Here is a 21,095-nt window from a genome sequence, read left to right on the forward strand (position 1 = left end):
ATAAATGGGTTAATTAAATGAAACAGTTGGGACTAGAAAGAGAATCTTGTAAAGCTGCATGAAACCAGTCAAATGATTGAATTCATATTATTCAGGTAGGCAAGTTTTAGAATATTTAATTCAAATTGTTACAGGCTAAAGATAAAATGGGTTAATTAAATGAAAGAGTTGGGACTAGATAGAGAATCTTGTAAAGCTGCGTGAAACCAGTCAAATGATTGAATTCATATTATTCAAGTAGGCAAGTTTTAGAATATTTAAAACAAATTGTTACAGGCTAAAGATATATATGGCTTAATTAAATGAACGAACTGGCATTAGTAAGAGAATCTTGTAAAGCTGCGTGAAACCAGTCAAATGATTGAATTAATATTATTCAAGTAGGCAAGTTTTAGAATATATAAAACAAATTGTTACAGGCTAATGATATAAATGGGTTAATTAAATGAAAGAGTTGGAACTTGATAGAGAATCTTGTAAAGCTGCGTGAAACCAGTCAAATGATTGAATTCATATTATTCAAGTAGGCAAGTTTTAGAATATTTAAAACAAATTGTTACAGGCTAAAGATAAATGGGTTAATTAAATGAAACAGTTGGGACTAGAAAGAGAATCTTGTAAAGCTGCATGAAACCAGTCAAATGATTGAATTCATATTATTGAGGTAGGCAAGTTTTAGAATATTTAATTCAAATTGTTACAGGCTAAAGATAAAATGGGTTAATTAAATGAAAGAGTTGGGACTAGATAGAGAATCTTGTAAAGCTGCGTGAAACCAGTCAAATGATTGAATTCATATTATTCAAGTAGGCAAGTTTTAGAATATTTAAAACAAATTGTTACAGGCTAAAGATATATATGGCTTAATTAAATCAACGAACTGGCATTAGTAAGAGAATCTTGTAAAGCTGCGTGAAACCAGTCAAATGATTGAATTCATATTATTCAAGTAGGCAAGTTTTAGAATATTTAAAACAAATTGTTACAGGCTAAAGATATATATGGCTTAATTAAATGAACGAACTGGCATTAGTAAGAGAATCTTGTAAAGCTGCGTGAAACCAGTCAAATGATTGAATTCATATTATTCAATTAGGCAATTTTTTGAATATTTAAAACAAATTGTTACGTGCTAAAGATAAAAATGGGTTAATTAAATGAAAGAACTGGCATTAGTAAGAGAATTTTGTAAAGTTGCATGAAACCAGTCAAATGATTGAATTCATGTTATTCAAATAGGCAACATTTAGAATATTTTAAACAAATTGTTACAGGCTAAAGATATAAATGGGTTAATTTAATGAAAGAGTTGGGACTATAACGAGAATCTTGTAAAGCTGCATGAAACGAGTCAAATTATTGAATTCATATTATTCAAATAGGCAAGTTGTAGAATATTTAAAACAAATTGTTACAGGCTAAAGATAAAATGGGTTAATTAAATGAAAGAGTTGGGACTAGATAGAGAATCTTGTAAAGCTGCGTGAAACCAGTCAAATGATTGAATTCATATTATTCAAGTAGGCAAGTTTTAGAATATTTAAAACAAATTGTTACAGGCTAAAGATATATATGGCTTAATTAAATGAACGAACTGGCATTAGTAAGAGAATCTTGTAAAGCTGCGTGAAACCAGTCAAATGATTGAATTCATATTATTCAATTAGGCAATTTTTTGAATATTTAAAACAAATTGTTACGTGCTAAAGATAAAAATGGGTTAATTAAATGAAAGAACTGGCATTAGTAAGAGAATTTTGTAAAGTTGCATGAAAGCAGTCAAATGATTGAATTCATGTTATTCAAATAGGCAACATTTAGAATATTTTAAACAAATTGTTACAGGCTAAAGATATAAATGGGTTAATTTAATGAAAGAGTTGGGACTATAACGAGAATCTTGTAAAGCTGCATGAAACGAGTCAAATTATTGAATTCATATTATTCAAATAGGCAAGTTGTAGAATATTTAAAACAAATTGTTACAGGCTAAAGATATATATGGGTTAATTAAATGAAAGAACTGGCATTAGTAAGAGAATCTTGTAAGCTGCATGAAACCACTCAAATGATTGAATTCATATTATTCAAGTAGGCAAGTTTTAGAATATTTAAAACAAATTGTTACAGGCTAAAGATATATATGGGTTAATTAAATGAAAGAACTGGCATTAGTAATAGAATCTTGTAAAGCTGCATGAAACCAGTCAAATGATTGAATTCATATTATACAAGTAGGCAATTTTTTGAATATTTAAAACATATTGTTACAGGCTAAAGATATATATGGCTTAATTAAATGAACGAACTGGCATTAGTAAGAGAATCTTGTAAAGCTGCGTGAAACCAGTCAAATGATTGAATTAATTTTATTCAAGTAGGCAAGTTTTAGAATATATAAAACAAATTGTTACAGGCTAATGATATAAATGGGTTAATTAAATGAAAGAGTTGGGACTAGAAAGAGAATCTTCTAAAGTTGCCTGAAATCAGTCAAATGATTGAATTCATATTATTCAAGTAGGCAAGTTGTAGAATATTTAAAACAAATTGTTACAGGCTAAAGATAAATAAGTTAATTAAATGAAACAGTTGGGACTAGAAAGAGAATCTTGTAAAGCTGCATGAAACCAGTCAAATGATTGAATTCATGTTATTCAAGTAGGCATGTTTTAGAATATTTAAAACAAATTGTTACAGGCTAAAGATATATATGGGTTAATTAAATGAAAGAACTGGCATTAGTAAGAGAATTTTGTAAAGTTGCATGAAACCAGTCAAATGATTGAATTCATATTATTGAGGTAGGCAAGTTTTAGAATATTTAATTCAAATTGTTACAGGCTAAAGATAAAATGGGTTAATTAAATGAAAGAGTTGGGACTAGATAGAGAATCTTGTAAAGCTGCGTGAAACCAGTCAAATGATTGAATTCATATTATTCAAGTAGGCAAGTTTTAGAATATTTAAAACAAATTGTTACAGGCTAAAGATATATATGGCTTAATTAAATGAACGAACTGGCATTAGTAAGAGAATCTTGTAAAGCTGCGTGAAACCAGTCAAATGATTGAATTAATTTTATTCAAGTAGGCAAGTTTTAGAATATATAAAACAAATTGTTACAGGCTAAAGATATAAATGGGTTAATTAAATGAAAGAGTTGGAACTTGATAGAGAATCTTGTAAAGCTGCAAGAAACCAGTCAAATGATTGAATTCATATTATTCAAGTAGGCAAGTTTTAGAATATTTAAAACAAATTGTTACAGGCTAAAGATATATATGGCTTACTTAAATGAACGAACTGGCATCAGTAAGAGAATCTTGTAAAGCTGCGTGAAACCAGTCAAATGATTGAATTAATATTATTCAAGTAGGCAAGTTTTAGAATATATAAAACAAATTGTTACAGGCTAATGATATAAATGGGTTAATTAAATGAAAGAGTTGGGACTAGAAAGAGAATCTTCTAAAGTTGCCTGAAATCAGTCAAATGATTGAATTCATATTATTCAATTAGGCAATTTTTTGAATATTTAAAACAAATTGTTACGTGCTAAAGATAAAAATGGGTTAATTAAATGAAAGAACTGGCATTAGTAAGAGAATTTTGTAAAGTTGCATGAAACCAGTCAAATGATTGAATTCATGTTATTCAAATAGGCAACATTTAGAATATTTTAAACAAATTGTTACAGGCTAAAGATATAAATGGGTTAATTTAATGAAAGAGTTGGGACTATAACGAGAATCTTGTAAAGCTGCATGAAACGAGTCAAATTATTGAATTCATATTATTCAAAAAGGCAAGTTGTAGAATATTTAAAACAAATTGTTACAGGCTAAAGATAAATAAGTTACTTAAATGAAACAGTTGGGACTAGAAAGAGAATCTTGTAAAACTGCATGAAACCAGTCAAATGATTGAATTCATGTTATTCAAGTAGGCATGTTTTAGAATATTTAAAACAAATTGTTACAGGCTAAAGATATATATGGGTTAATTAAATGAAAGAACTGGCATTAGTAAGAGAATCTTGTAAGCTGCATGAAACCACTCAAATGATTGAATTCATATTATTCAAGTAGGCAATTTTTAAAATATTTAATTCAAATTGTTACAGGCTAAAGATATAAATGGGTTAATTAAATGAAAGAGTTGGAACTTGATAGAGAATCTTGTAAAGCTGCGTGAAACCAGTCAAATGATTGAATTCATATTATTCAAGTAGGCAAGTTTTAGAATATTGAAAACAAATTGTTACAGGCTAAAGATAAATGGGTTAATTAAATGAAACAGTTGGGACTAGAAAGAGAATCTTGTAAAGCTGCATGAAACCAGTCAAATGATTGAATTCATGTTATTCAAGCAGGCATGTTTTAGAATATTTAAAACAAATTGTTACAGGCTAAAGATATAAATGGGTTAATTAAATGAAAGAGTTGGAACTTGATAGAGAATCTTGTAAAGCTGCGTGAAACCAGTCAAATGATTGAATTCATATTATTCAAGTAGGCAAGTTTTAGAATATTTAAAACAAATTGTTACAGGCTAAAGATAAATGGGTTAATTAAATGAAACAGTTGGGACTAGAAAGAGAATCTTGTAAAGCTGCATGAAACCAGTCAAATGATTGAATTCATATTATTGAGGTAGGCAAGTTTTAGAATATTTAATTCAAATTGTTACAGGCTAAAGATAAAATGGGTTAATTAAATGAAAGAGTTGGGACTAGATGGAGAATCTTGTAAAGCTGCGTGAAACCAGTCAAATGATTGAATTCATATTATTCAAGTAGGCAAGTTTTAGAATATTTAAAACAAATTGTTACAGGCTAAAGATATATATGGCTTAATTAAATGAACGAACTGGCATTAGTAAGAGAATCTTGTAAAGCTGCGTGAAACCAGTCAAATGATTGAATTCATCTTATTCAAGTAGGCAAGTTTTAGAATATTTAAAACAAATTGTTACAGGCTAAAGATATATATGGCTTAATTAAATGAACGAACTGGCATTAGTAAGAGAATCTTGTAAAGCTGCGTGAAACCAGTCAAATGATTGAATTCATATTATTCAATTAGGCAATTTTTTGAATATTTAAAAAAAATTGTTACGTGCTAAAGATAAAAATGGGTTAATTAAATGAAAGAACTGGCATTAGTAAGAGAATTTTGTAAAGTTGCATGAAACCAGTCAAATGATTGAATTCATGTTATTCAAATAGGCAACATTTAGAATATTTTAAACAAATTGTTACAGGCTAAAGATATAAATGGGTTAATTTAATGAAAGAGTTGGGACTATCACGAGAATCTTGTAAAGCTGCATGAAACGAGTCAAATTATTGAATTCATATTATTCAAAAAGGCAAGTTGTAGAATATTTAAAACAAATTGTTACAGGCTAAAGATATATATGGGTTAATTAAATGAAAGAACTGGCATTAGTAAGAGAATCTTGTAAGCTGCATGAAACCACTCAAATGATTGAATTCATATTATTCAAGTAGGCAAGTTTTAGAATATTTAAAACAAATTGTTACAGGCTAAAGATATATATGGGTTAATTAAATGAAAGAACTGGCATTAGTAATAGAATCTTGTAAAGCTGCATGAAACCAGTCAAATGATTGAATTCATATTATACAAGTAGGCAATTTTTTGAATATTTAAAACATATTGTTACAGGCTAAAGATAAAAATGGGTTAATTAAATGAATGAACCGGCATTAGTAAGAGAATCTTGTAAAGTTGCATGAAACCAGTCAAATGATTGAATTCATGTTATTCAACTAGGCAACATTTAGAATATTTAAAACAAATTGTTACAGGCTAAAGATAAAATGGGTTAATTAAATGAAAGAGTTGGGACTAGATAGAGAATCTTGTAAAGCTGCGTGAAACCAGTCAAATGATTGAATTCATATTATTCAAGTAGGCAAGTTTTAGAATATTTAAAACAAATTGTTACAGGCTAAAGATATATATGGCTTAATTAAATGAACGAACTGGCATTAGTAAGAGAATCTTGTAAAGCTGCGTGAAACCAGTCAAATGATTGAATTAATTTTATTCAAGTAGGCAAGTTTTAGAATATATAAAACAAATTGTTACAGGCTAAAGATATAAATGGGTTAATTAAATGAAAGAGTTGGAACTTGATAGAGAATCTTGTAAAGCTGCAAGAAACCAGTCAAATGATTGAATTCATATTATTCAAGTAGGCAAGTTTTAGAATATTTAAAACAAATTGTTACAGGCTAAAGATATATATGGCTTACTTAAATGAACGAACTGGCATCAGTAAGAGAATCTTGTAAAGCTGCGTGAAACCAGTCAAATGATTGAATTAATATTATTCAAGTAGGCAAGTTTTAGAATATATAAAACAAATTGTTACAGGCTAATGATATAAATGGGTTAATTAAATGAAAGAGTTGGGACTAGAAAGAGAATCTTCTAAAGTTGCCTGAAATCAGTCAAATGATTGAATTCATATTATTCAATTAGGCAATTTTTTGAATATTTAAAACAAATTGTTACGTGCTAAAGATAAAAATGGGTTAATTAAATGAAAGAACTGGCATTAGTAAGAGAATTTTGTAAAGTTGCATGAAACCAGTCAAATGATTGAATTCATGTTATTCAAATAGGCAACATTTAGAATATTTTAAACAAATTGTTACAGGCTAAAGATATAAATGGGTTAATTTAATGAAAGAGTTGGGACTATAACGAGAATCTTGTAAAGCTGCATGAAACGAGTCAAATTATTGAATTCATATTATTCAAAAAGGCAAGTTGTAGAATATTTAAAACAAATTGTTACAGGCTAAAGATAAATAAGTTACTTAAATGAAACAGTTGGGACTAGAAAGAGAATCTTGTAAAACTGCATGAAACCAGTCAAATGATTGAATTCATGTTATTCAAGTAGGCATGTTTTAGAATATTTAAAACAAATTGTTACAGGCTAAAGATATATATGGGTTAATTAAATGAAAGAACTGGCATTAGTAAGAGAATCTTGTAAGCTGCATGAAACCACTCAAATGATTGAATTCATATTATTCAAGTAGGCAATTTTTAAAATATTTAATTCAAATTGTTACAGGCTAAAGATATAAATGGGTTAATTAAATGAAAGAGTTGGAACTTGATAGAGAATCTTGTAAAGCTGCGTGAAACCAGTCAAATGATTGAATTCATATTATTCAAGTAGGCAAGTTTTAGAATATTGAAAACAAATTGTTACAGGCTAAAGATAAATGGGTTAATTAAATGAAACAGTTGGGACTAGAAAGAGAATCTTGTAAAGCTGCATGAAACCAGTCAAATGATTGAATTCATGTTATTCAAGCAGGCATGTTTTAGAATATTTAAAACAAATTGTTACAGGCTAAAGATATAAATGGGTTAATTAAATGAAAGAGTTGGAACTTGATAGAGAATCTTGTAAAGCTGCGTGAAACCAGTCAAATGATTGAATTCATATTATTCAAGTAGGCAAGTTTTAGAATATTTAAAACAAATTGTTACAGGCTAAAGATAAATGGGTTAATTAAATGAAACAGTTGGGACTAGAAAGAGAATCTTGTAAAGCTGCATGAAACCAGTCAAATGATTGAATTCATATTATTGAGGTAGGCAAGTTTTAGAATATTTAATTCAAATTGTTACAGGCTAAAGATAAAATGGGTTAATTAAATGAAAGAGTTGGGACTAGATGGAGAATCTTGTAAAGCTGCGTGAAACCAGTCAAATGATTGAATTCATATTATTCAAGTAGGCAAGTTTTAGAATATTTAAAACAAATTGTTACAGGCTAAAGATATATATGGCTTAATTAAATGAACGAACTGGCATTAGTAAGAGAATCTTGTAAAGCTGCGTGAAACCAGTCAAATGATTGAATTCATCTTATTCAAGTAGGCAAGTTTTAGAATATTTAAAACAAATTGTTACAGGCTAAAGATATATATGGCTTAATTAAATGAACGAACTGGCATTAGTAAGAGAATCTTGTAAAGCTGCGTGAAACCAGTCAAATGATTGAATTCATATTATTCAATTAGGCAATTTTTTGAATATTTAAAAAAAATTGTTACGTGCTAAAGATAAAAATGGGTTAATTAAATGAAAGAACTGGCATTAGTAAGAGAATTTTGTAAAGTTGCATGAAACCAGTCAAATGATTGAATTCATGTTATTCAAATAGGCAACATTTAGAATATTTTAAACAAATTGTTACAGGCTAAAGATATAAATGGGTTAATTTAATGAAAGAGTTGGGACTATAACGAGAATCTTGTAAAGCTGCATGAAACGAGTCAAATTATTGAATTCATATTATTCAAAAAGGCAAGTTGTAGAATATTTAAAACAAATTGTTACAGGCTAAAGATATATATGGGTTAATTAAATGAAAGAACTGGCATTAGTAAGAGAATCTTGTAAGCTGCATGAAACCACTCAAATGATTGAATTCATATTATTCAAGTAGGCAAGTTTTAGAATATTTAAAACAAATTGTTACAGGCTAAAGATATATATGGGTTAATTAAATGAAAGAACTGGCATTAGTAATAGAATCTTGTAAAGCTGCATGAAACCAGTCAAATGATTGAATTCATATTATACAAGTAGGCAATTTTTTGAATATTTAAAACATATTGTTACAGGCTAAAGATAAAAATGGGTTAATTAAATGAATGAACCGGCATTAGTAAGAGAATCTTGTAAAGTTGCATGAAACCAGTCAAATGATTGAATTCATGTTATTCAACTAGGCAACATTTAGAATATTTAAAACAAATTGTTACAGGCTAAAGATAAAATGGGTTAATTAAATGAAAGAGTTGGGACTAGATAGAGAATCATGTAAAGCTGCGTGAAACCAGTCAAATGATTGAATTCATATTATTCAAGTAGGCAAGTTTTAGAATATTTAAAACAAATTGTTACAGGCTAAAGATATATATGGCTTAATTAAATGAACGAACTGGCATTAGTAAGAGAATCTTGTAAAGCTGCGTGAAACCAGTCAAATGATTGAATTAATATTATTCAAGTAGGCAAGTTTTAGAATGTATAAATCAAATTGTTACAGGCTAATGATATAAATGGTTTAATTAAATGAAAGAGTTGGGACTAGAAAGAGAATCTTCTAAAGTTGCCTGAAATCAGTCAAATGATTGAATTCATATTATTCAAGTAGGCAAGTTGTAGAATATTTAAAACAAATTGTTACAGGCTAAAGATAAATAAGTTAATGAAATGAAACAGTTGGGACTAGAAAGAGAATCTTGTAAAGCTGCATGAAACCAGTCAAATGATTGAATTCATGTTATTCAAGTAGGCATGTTTTAGAATATTTAAAACAAATTGTTACAGGCTAAAGATATATATGGGTTAATTAAATGAAAGAACTGGCATTAGTAAGAGAATTTTGTAAAGTTGCATGAAACCAGTCAAATGATTGAATTCATGTTATTCAAATAGGCAACATTTAGAATATTTTAAACAAATTGTTACAGGCTAAAGATAAATGGGTTAATTAAATGAAACAGTTGGGACTAGAAAGAGAATCTTGTAAAGCTGCATGAAACCAGTCAAATGATTGAATTCATATTATTGAGGTAGGCAAGTTTTAGAATATTTAATTCAAATTGTTACAGGCTAAAGATAAAATGGGTTAATTAAATGAAAGAGTTGGGACTAGATAGAGAATCTTGTAAAGCTGCGTGAAACCAGTCAAATGATTGAATTCATATTATTCAAGTAGGCAAGTTTTAGAATATTTAAAACAAATTGTTACAGGCTAAAGATATATATGGCTTAATTAAATGAACGAACTGGCATTAGTAAGAGAATCTTGTAAAGCTGCGTGAAACCAGTCAAATGATTGAATTAATATTATTCAAGTAGGCAAGTTTTAGAATATATAAAACAAATTGTTACAGGCTAAAGATATAAATAGGTTAATTCAATGAAAGAGTTGGAACTTGATGGAGAATCATGTAAAGCTGCGTGAAACCAGTCAAATGGTTGAATTCATATTATTCAAGTAGGCAAGTTTTAGAATATTTAAAACAAATTGTTACAGGCTAAAGATATATATGGCTTACTTAAATGAACGAACTGGCATTAGTAAGAGAATCTTGTAAAGCTGCGTGAAACCAGTCAAATGATTGAATTAATATTATTCAAGTAGGCAAGTTTTAGAATATATAAAACAAATTGTTACAGGCTAATGATATAAATGGGTTAATTAAATGAAAGAGTTGGGACTAGAAAGAGAATCTTCTAAAGTTGCCTGAAATCAGTCAAATGATTGAATTCATATTATTCAATTACGCAATTTTTTGAATATTTAAAACAAATTGTTACGTGCTAAAGATAAAAATGGGTTAATTAAATGAAAGAACAGGCATTAGTAAGAGAATTTTGTAAAGTTGCATGAAACCAGTCAAATGATTGAATTCATGTTATTCAAATAGGCAACATTTAGAATATTTTAAACAAATTGTTACAGGCTAAAGATATAAATGGGTTAATTTAATGAAAGAGTTAGGACTATAACGAGAATCTTGTAAAGCTGCATGAAACGAGTCAAATTATTGAATTCATATTATTCAAATAGGCAAGTTGTAGAATATTTAAAACAAATTGTTACAGGCTAAAGATAAATAAGTTACTTAAATGAAACAGTTGGGACTAGAAAGAGAATCTTGTAAAGCTGCATGAAACCAGTCAAATGATTGAATTCATGTTATTCAAGTAGGCATGTTTTAGAATATTTAAAACAAATTGTTACAGGCTAAAGATATATATGGGTTAATTAAATGAAAGAACTGGCATTAGTAAGAGAATCTTGTAAGCTGCATGAAACCACTCAAATGATTGAATTCATATTATTCAAGTAGGCAATTTTTAAAATATTTAATTCAAATTGTTACAGGCTAAAGATATAAATGGGTTAATTAAATGAAAGAGTTGGGACTAGAAAGAGAATCTTGTAAAGCTGCATGAAACCAGTCAAATGATTGAATTCATGTTATTCAAGCAGGCATGTTTTAGAATATTTAAAACAAATTGTTACAGGCTAAAGATATAAATGGGTTAATTAAATGAAAGAACTGGCATTAGTAAGAGAATCTTGTAAGCTGCATGAAACCACTCAAATGATTGAATTCATATTATTCAAGTAGGCAAGTTTTAGAATATTTAAAACAAATTGTTACAGGCTAAAGATATATATTGGTTAATTAAATGAATGAACTGGCATTAGTAAGAGAATCTTGTAAAGTTGCATGAAACCAGTCAAATGATTGAATTCATGTTATTCAAGTAGGCAACATTTAGAATATTTAAAACAAATTGTTACAGGCCAAAGATATAAATGGGTTAATTAAATGAAACAGTTGGGACTAGAAAGAGAATCTTGTAAAGCTGCGTGAAACCAGTCAAATGATTGAATTCATATTATTGAGGTAGGCAAGTTTTAGAATATTTAATTCAAATTGTTACAGGCTAAAGATAAAATGGGTTAATTAAATGAAAGAGTTGGGACTAGATAGAGAATCTTGTAAAGCTGCGTGAAACCAGTCAAATGATTGAATTGATATTATTCAACTAGGCAAGTTTTAGAATATTTAAAACAAATTGTTACAGGCTAAAGATATATATGGCTTAATTAAATGAACGAACTGGCATTAGTAAGAGAATCTTGTAAAGCTGCGTGAAACCAGTCAAATGATTGAATTAATATTATTCAAGTAGGCAAGTTTTAGAATATATAAAACAAATTGTTACAGGCTAAAGATATAAATGGGTTAATTAAATGAAAGAGTTGGAACTTGATAGAGAATCTTGTAAAGCTGCGTGAAACCAGTCAAATGATTGAATTCATATTATTCAAGTAGGCAAGTTTTAGAATATTTAAAACAAATTGTTACAGGCTAAAGATATATATGGGTTAATTAAATGAAAGAACTGGCATTAGTAAGAGAATCTTGTAAGCTGCATGAAACCACTCAAATGATTGAATTCATATTATTCAAGTAGGCAAGTTTTAGAATATTTAAAACAAATTGTTACAGGCTAAAGATATATATGGGTTAATTAAATGAAAGAACTGGCATTAGTAATAGAATCTTGTAAAGCTGCATGAAACCAGTCAAATGATTGAATTCATATTATACAAGTAGGCAATTTTTTGAATATTTAAAACATATTGTTACAGGCTAAAGATAAAAATGGGTTAATTAAATGAATGAACCGGCATTAGTAAGAGAATCTTGTAAAGCTGCGTGAAACCAGTCAAATGATTGAATTCATATTATTCAAGTAGGCAAGTTTTAGAATATTTAAAACAAATTGTTACAGGCTAAAGATATATATGGCTTAATTAAATGAACGAACTGGCATTAGTAAGAGAATCTTGTAAAGCTGCGTGAAACCAGTCAAATGATTGAATTAATATTATTCAAGTAGGCAAGTTTTAGAATATATAAAACAAATTGTTACAGGCTAATGATATAAATGGGTTAATTAAATGAAAGAGTTGGGACTAGAAAGAGAATCTTCTAAAGTTGCCTGAAATCAGTCAAATGATTGAATTCATATTATTCAAGTAGGCAATTTTTTGAATATTTAAAACAAATTGTTACCTGCTAAAGATAAAAATGGGTTAATTAAATGAAAGAACTGGCATTAGTAAGAGAATTTTGTAAAGTTGCATGAAACCAGTCAAATGATTGAATTCATGTTATTCAAATAGGCAACATTTAGAATATTTTAAACAAATTGTTACAGGCTAAAGATATAAATGGGTTAATTTAATGAAAGAGTTGGGACTATAACGAGAATCTTGTAAAGTTGCATGAAACCAGTCAAATGATTGAATTCATGTTATTCAAGTAGGCAACATTTAGAATATTTAAAACAAATTGTTACAGGCCAAATATATAAATGGGTTAATTAAATGAAACAGTTGGGACTAGAAAGAGAATCTTGTAAAGCTGCATGAAACCAGTCAAATGATTGAATTCATATTATTCAGGTAGGCAAGTTTTAGAATATATAAAACAAATTGTTACAGGCTAATGATATAAATGGGTTAATTAAATGAAAGAGTTGGGACTAGAAAGAGCATCTTCTAAAGTTGCCTGAAATCAGTCAAATGATTGAATTCATGTTATTCAAATAGGCAACATTTAGAATATTTTAAACAAATTGTTACAGGCTAAAGATATAAATGGGTTAATTTAATGAAAGAGTTGGGACTATAACGAGAATCTTGTAAAGTTGCATGAAACCAGTCAAATGATTGAATTCATGTTATTCAAGTAGGCAACATTTAGAATATTTAAAACAAATTGTTACAGGCCAAATATATAAATGGGTTAATTAAATGAAACAGTTGGGACTAGAAAGAGAATCTTGTAAAGCTGCATGAAACCAGTCAAATGATTGAATTCATATTATTCAAGTAGGCAATTTTTTGAATATTTAAAACAAATTGTTACGTGCTAAAGATAAAAATGGGTTAATTAAATGAAAGAACTGGCATTAGTAAGAGAATTTTGTAAAGTTGCATGAAACCAGTCAAATGATTGAATTCATGTTATTCAAATAGGCAACATTTAGAATATTTTAAACAAATTGTTACAGGCTAAAGATATAAATGGGTTAATTTAATGAAAGAGTTGGGACTATAACGAGAATCTTGTAAAGCTGCATGAAACGAGTCAAATTATTGAATTCATGTTATTCAAGTAGGCATGTTTTAGAATATTTAAAACAAATTGTTACAGGCTAAAGATATATATGGGTTAATTAAATGAAAGAACTGGCATTAGTAAGAGAATCTTGTAAGCTGCATGAAACGACTCAAATGATTGAATTCATATTATTCAAGTAGGCAATTTTTAAAATATTTAATTCAAATTGTTACAGGCTAAAGATATAAATGGGTTAATTAAATGAAAGAGTTGGAACTTGATAGAGAATCTTGTAAAGCTGCGTGAAACCAGTCAAATGATTGAATTCATATTATTCAAGTAGGCAAGTTTTAGAATATTTAAAACAAATTGTTACAGGCTAAAGATATATATGGGTTAATTAAATGAAAGAACTGGCATTAGTAAGAGAATCTTGTAAGCTGCATGAAACCACTCAAATGATTGAATTCATATTATTCAAGTAGGCAAGTTTTAGAATATTTAAAACAAATTGTTACAGGCTAAAGATATATATGAGTTAATTAAATGAAAGAACTGGCATTAGTAATAGAATCTTGAAAAGCTGCATGAAACCAGTCAAATGATTGAATTCATATTATACAAGTAGGCAATTTTTTGAATATTTAAAACAAATTGTTACAGGCTAAAGATATATATGGGTTAATTAAATGAAAGAACTGGCATTAGTAAGAGAATCTTGTAAGCTGCATGAAACCACTCAAATGATTGAATTCATATTATTCAAGTAGGCAAGTTTTAGAATATTTAAAACAAATTGTTACAGGCTAAAGATATATATGGGTTAATTAAATGAAAGAACTGGCATTAGTAATAGAATCTTGTAAAGCTGCATGAAACCAGTCAAATGATTGAATTCATATTATACAAGTAGGCAATTTTTTGAATATTTAAAACATATTGTTACAGGCTAAAGATAAAAATGGGTTAATTAAATGAATGAACCGGCATTAGTAAGAGAATCTTGTAAAGTTGCATGAAACCAGTCAAATGATTGAATTCATGTTATTCAAGTAGGCAACATTTAGAATATTTAAAACAAATTGTTACAGGCTAAAGATAAAATGGGTTAATTAAATGAAAGAGTTGGGACTAGATAGAGAATCTTGTAAAGCTGCGTGAAACCAGTCAAATGATTGAATTCATATTATTCAAGTAGGCAAGTTTTAGAATATTTAAAACAAATTGTTACAGGCTAAAGATATATATGGCTTAATTAAATGAACGAACTGGCATTAGTAAGAGAATCTTGTAAAGCTGCGTGAAACCAGTCAAATGATTGAATTAATATTATTCAAGTAGGCAAGTTTTAGAATATATAAAACAAATTGTTACAGGCTAATGATATAAATGGGTTAATTAAATGAAAGAGTTGGGACTAGAAAGAGAATCTTCTAAAGTTGCCTGAAATCAGTCAAATGATTGAATTCATATTATTCAAGTAGGCAATTTTTTGAATATTTAAAACAAATTGTTACCTGCTAAAGATAAAAATGGGTTAATTAAATGAAAGAACTGGCATTAGTAAGAGAATTTTGTAAAGTTGCATGAAACCAGTCAAATGATTGAATTCATGTTATTCAAATAGGCAACATTTAGAATATTTTAAACAAATTGTTACAGGCTAAAGATATAAATGGGTTAATTTAATGAAAGAGTTGGGACTATAACGAGAATCTTGTAAAGTTGCATGAAACCAGTCAAATGATTGAATTCATGTTATTCAAGTAGGCAACATTTAGAATATTTAAAACAAATTGTTACAGGCCAAATATATAAATGGGTTAATTAAATGAAACAGTTGGGACTAGAAAGAGAATCTTGTAAAGCTGCATGAAACCAGTCAAATGATTGAATTCATATTATTCAGGTAGGCAAGTTTTAGAATATATAAAACAAATTGTTACAGGCTAATGATATAAATGGGTTAATTAAATGAAAGAGTTGGGACTAGAAAGAGCATCTTCTAAAGTTGCCTGAAATCAGTCAAATGATTGAATTCATATTATTCAAGTAGGCAATTTTTTGAATATTTAAAACAAATTGTTACGTGCTAAAGATAAAAATGGGTTAATTAAATGAAAGAACTGGCATTAGTAAGAGAATTTTGTAAAGTTGCATGAAACCAGTCAAATGATTGAATTCATGTTATTCAAATAGGCAACATTTAGAATATTTTAAACAAATTGTTACAGGCTAAAGATATAAATGGGTTAATTTAATGAAAGAGTTGGGACTATAACGAGAATCTTGTAAAGCTGCATGAAACGAGTCAAATTATTGAATTCATATTATTCAAATAGGCAAGTTGTAGAATATTTAAAACAAATTGTTACAGGCTAAAGATAAATAAGTTAATTAAATGAAACAGTTGGGACTAGAAAGAGAATCTTGTAATGCTGCATGAAACCAGTCAAATGATTGAATTCATGTTATTCAAGTAGGCATGTTTTAGAATATTTAAAACAAATTGTTACAGGATAAAGATATAAATGGGTTAATTAAATGAAAGAGTTGGAACTTGATAGAGAATCTTGTAAAGCTGCGTGAAACCAGTCAAATGATTGAATTCATATTATTCAAGTAGGCAAGTTTTAGAATATTTAAAACAAATTGTTACAGGCTAAAGATATATATGGGTTAATTAAATGAAAGAACTGGCATTAGTAAGAGAATCTTGTAAGCTGCATGAAACCACTCAAATGATTGAATTCATATTATTCAAGTAGGCAAGTTTTAGAATATTTAAAACAAATTGTTACAGGCTAAAGATATATATGGGTTAATTAAATGAAAGAACTGGCATTAGTAATAGAATCTTGTAAAGCTGCATGAAACCAGTCAAATGATTGAATTCATATTATACAAGTAGGCAATTTTTTGAATATTTAAAACATATTGTTACAGGCTAAAGATAAAAATGGGTTAATTAAATGAATGAACCGGCATTAGTAAGAGAATCTTGTAAAGCTGCGTGAAACCAGTCAAATGATTGAATTCATATTATTCAAGTAGGCAAGTTTTAGAATATTTAAAACAAATTGTTACAGGCTAAAGATATATATGGCTTAATTAAATGAACGAACTGGCATTAGTAAGAGAATCTTGTAAAGCTGCGTGAAACCAGTCAAATGATTGAATTAATATTATTCAAGTAGGCAAGTTTTAGAATATATAAAACAAATTGTTACAGGCTAATGATATAAATGGGTTAATTAAATGAAAGAGTTGGGACTAGAAAGAGAATCTTCTAAAGTTGCCTGAAATCAGTCAAATGATTGAATTCATATTATTCAAGTAGGCAATTTTTTGAATATTTAAAACAAATTGTTACCTGCTAAAGATAAAAATGGGTTAATTAAATGAAAGAACTGGCATTAGTAAGAGAATTTTGTAAAGTTGCATGAAACCAGTCAAATGATTGAATTCATGTTATTCAAATAGGCAACATTTAGAATATTTTAAACAAATTGTTACAGGCTAAAGATATAAATGGGTTAATTTAATGAAAGAGTTGGGACTATAACGAGAATCTTGTAAAGTTGCATGAAACCAGTCAAATGATTGAATTCATGTTATTCAAGTAGGCAACATTTAGAATATTTAAAACAAATTGTTACAGGCCAAATATATAAATGGGTTAATTAAATGAAACAGTTGGGACTAGAAAGAGAATCTTGTAAAGCTGCATGAAACCAGTCAAATGATTGAATTCATATTATTCAGGTAGGCAAGTTTTAGAATATATAAAACAAATTGTTACAGGCTAATGATATAAATGGGTTAATTAAATGAAAGAGTTGGGACTAGAAAGAGCATCTTCTAAAGTTGCCTGAAATCAGTCAAATGATTGAATTCATGTTATTCAAATAGGCAACATTTAGAATATTTTAAACAAATTGTTACAGGCTAAAGATATAAATGGGTTAATTTAATGAAAGAGTTGGGACTATAACGAGAATCTTGTAAAGTTGCATGAAACCAGTCAAATGATTGAATTCATGTTATTCAAGTAGGCAACATTTAGAATATTTAAAACAAATTGTTACAGGCCAAATATATAAATGGGTTAATTAAATGAAACAGTTGGGACTAGAAAGAGAATCTTGTAAAGCTGCATGAAACCAGTCAAATGATTGAATTCATATTATTCAAGTAGGCAATTTTTTGAATATTTAAAACAAATTGTTACGTGCTAAAGATAAAAATGGGTTAATTAAATGAAAGAACTGGCATTAGTAAGAGAATTTTGTAAAGTTCCATGAAACCAGTCAAATGATTGAATTCATGTTATTCAAATAGGCAACATTTAGAATATTTTAAACAAATTGTTACAGGCTAAAGATATAAATGGGTTAATTTAATGAAAGAGTTGGGACTACAACGAGAATCTTGTAAAGCTGCATGAAACGAGTCAAATTATTGAATTCATGTTATTCAAGTAGGCATGTTTTAGAATATTTAAAACAAATTGTTACAGGCTAAAGATATATATGGGTTAATTAAATGAAAGAACTGGCATTAGTAAGAGAATCTTGTAAGCTGCATGAAACCACTCAAATGATTGAATTCATATTATTCAAGTAGGCAAGTTTTAGAATATTTAAAACAAATTGTTACAGGCTAAAGATATATATGAGTTAATTAAATGAAAGAACTGGCATTAGTAATAGAATCTTGAAAAGCTGCATGAAACCAGTCAAATGATTGAATTCATATTATACAAGTAGGCAATTTTTTGAATATTTAAAACAAATTGTTACAGGCTAAAGATATATATGGGTTAATTAAATGAAAGAACTGGCATTAGTAAGAGAATCTTGTAAGCTGCATGAAACCACTCAAATGATTGAATTCATATTATTCAAGTAGGCAAGTTTTAGAATATTTAAAACAAATTGTTACAGGCTAAAGATATATATGGGTTAATTAAATGAAAGAACTGGCATTAGTAATAGAATCTTGTAAAGCTGCATGAAACCAGTCAAATGATTGAATTCATATTATACAAGTAGGCAATTTTTTGAATATTTAAAACATATTGTTACAGGCTAAAGATAAAAATGGGTTAATTAAATGAATGAACCGGCATTAGTAAGAGAATTTTGTAAAGTTGCATGAAACCAGTCAAATGATTGAATTCATGTTATTCAAATAGGCAACATTTAGAATATTTTAAACAAATTGTTACAGGCTAAAGATATAAATGGGTTAATTTAATGAAAGAGTTGGGACTATAACGAGAATCTTGTAAAGTTGCATGAAACCAGTCAAATGATTGAATTCATGTTATTCAAGTAGGCAACATTTAGAATATTTAAAACAAATTGTTACAGGCCAAATATATAAATGGGTTAATTAAATGAAACAGTTGGGACTAGAAAGAGAATCTTGTAAAGCTGCATGAAACCAGTCAAATGATTGAATTCATATTATTCAGGTAGGCAAGTTTTAGAATATATAAAACAAATTGTTACAGGCTAATGATATAAATGGGTTAATTAAATGAAAGAGTTGGGACTAGAAAGAGCATCTTCTAAAGTTGCCTGAAATCAGTCAAATGATTGAATTCATGTTATTCAAATAGGCAACATTTAGAATATTTTAAACAAATTGTTACAGGCTAAAGATATAAATGGGTTAATTTAATGAAAGAGTTGGGACTATAACGAGAATCTTGTAAAGTTGCATGAAACCAGTCAAATGATTGAATTCATGTTATTCAAGTAGGCAACATTTAGAATATTTAAAACAAATTGTTACAGGCCAAATATATAAATGGGTTAATTAAATGAAACAGTTGGGACTAGAAAGAGAATCTTGTAAAGCTGCATGAAACCAGTCAAATGATTGAATTCATATTATTCAAGTAGGCAATTTTTTGAATATTTAAAACAAATTGTTACGTGCTAAAGATAAAAATGGGTTAATTAAATGAAAGAACTGGCATTAGTAAGAGAATTTTGTAAAGTTGCATGAAACCAGTCAAATGATTGAATTCATGTTATTCAAATAGGCAACATTTAGAATATTTTAAACAAATTGTTACAGGCTAAAGATATAAATGGGTTAATTTAATGAAAGAGTTGGGACTATAACGAGAATCTTGTAAAGCTGCATGAAACGAGTCAAATTATTGAATTCATGTTATTCAAGTAGGCATGTTTTAGAATATTTAAAACAAATTGTTACAGGCTAAAGATATATATGGGTTAATTAAATGAAAGAACTGGCATTAGTAAGAGAATCTTGTAAGCTGCATGAAACGACTCAAATGATTGAATTCATATTATTCAAGTAGGCAATTTTTAAAATATTTAATTCAAATTGTTACAGGCTAAAGATATAAATGGGTTAATTAAATGAAAGAGTTGGAACTTGATAGAGAATCTTGTAAAGCTGCGTGAAACCAGTCAAATGATTGAATTCATATTATTCAAGTAGGCAAGTTTTAGAATATTTAAAACAAATTGTTACAGGCTAAAGATATATATGGGTTAATTAAATGAAAGAACTGGCATTAGTAAGAGAATCTTGTAAGCTGCATGAAACCACTCAAATGATTGAATTCATATTATTCAAGTAGGCAAGTTTTAGAATATTTAAAACAAATTGTTACAGGCTAAAGATATATATGAGTTAATTAAATGAAAGAACTGGCATTAGTAATAGAATCTTGAAAAGCTGCATGAAACCAGTCAAATGATTGAATTCATATTATACAAGTAGGCAATTTTTTGAATATTTAAAACAAATTGTTACAGGCTAAAGATATATATGGGTTAATTAAATGAAAGAACTGGCATTAGTAAGAGAATCTTGTAAGCTGCATGAAACCACTCAAATGATTGAATTCATATTATTCAAGTAGGCAAGTTTTAGAATATTTAAAACAAATTGTTACAGGCTAAAGATATATATGGGTTAATTAAATGAAAGAACTGGCATTAGTAATAGAATCTTGTAAAGCTGCATGAAACCAGTCAAATGATTGAATTCATATTATACAAGTAGGCAATTTTTTGAATATTTAAAACATATTGTTACAGGCTAAAGATAAAAATGGGTTAATTAAATGAATGAACCGGCATTAGTAAGAGAATCTTGTAAAGTTGCATGAAACCAGTCAAATGATTGAATTCATGTTATTCAAGTAGGCAACATTTAGAATATTTAAAACAAATTGTTACAGGCTAAAGATAAAATGGGTTAATTAAATGAAAGAGTTGGGACTAGATAGAGAATCTTGTAAAGCTGCGTGAAACCAGTCAAATGATTGAATTCATATTATTCAAGTAGGCAAGTTTTAGAATATTTAAAACAAATT

The sequence above is a fragment of the Lycorma delicatula genome, chromosome 5 (assembly GCF_047948215.1).
Source record: "Lycorma delicatula isolate Av1 chromosome 5, ASM4794821v1, whole genome shotgun sequence".
Classification (NCBI taxonomy): Eukaryota; Metazoa; Arthropoda; class Insecta; order Hemiptera; family Fulgoridae; genus Lycorma; species Lycorma delicatula.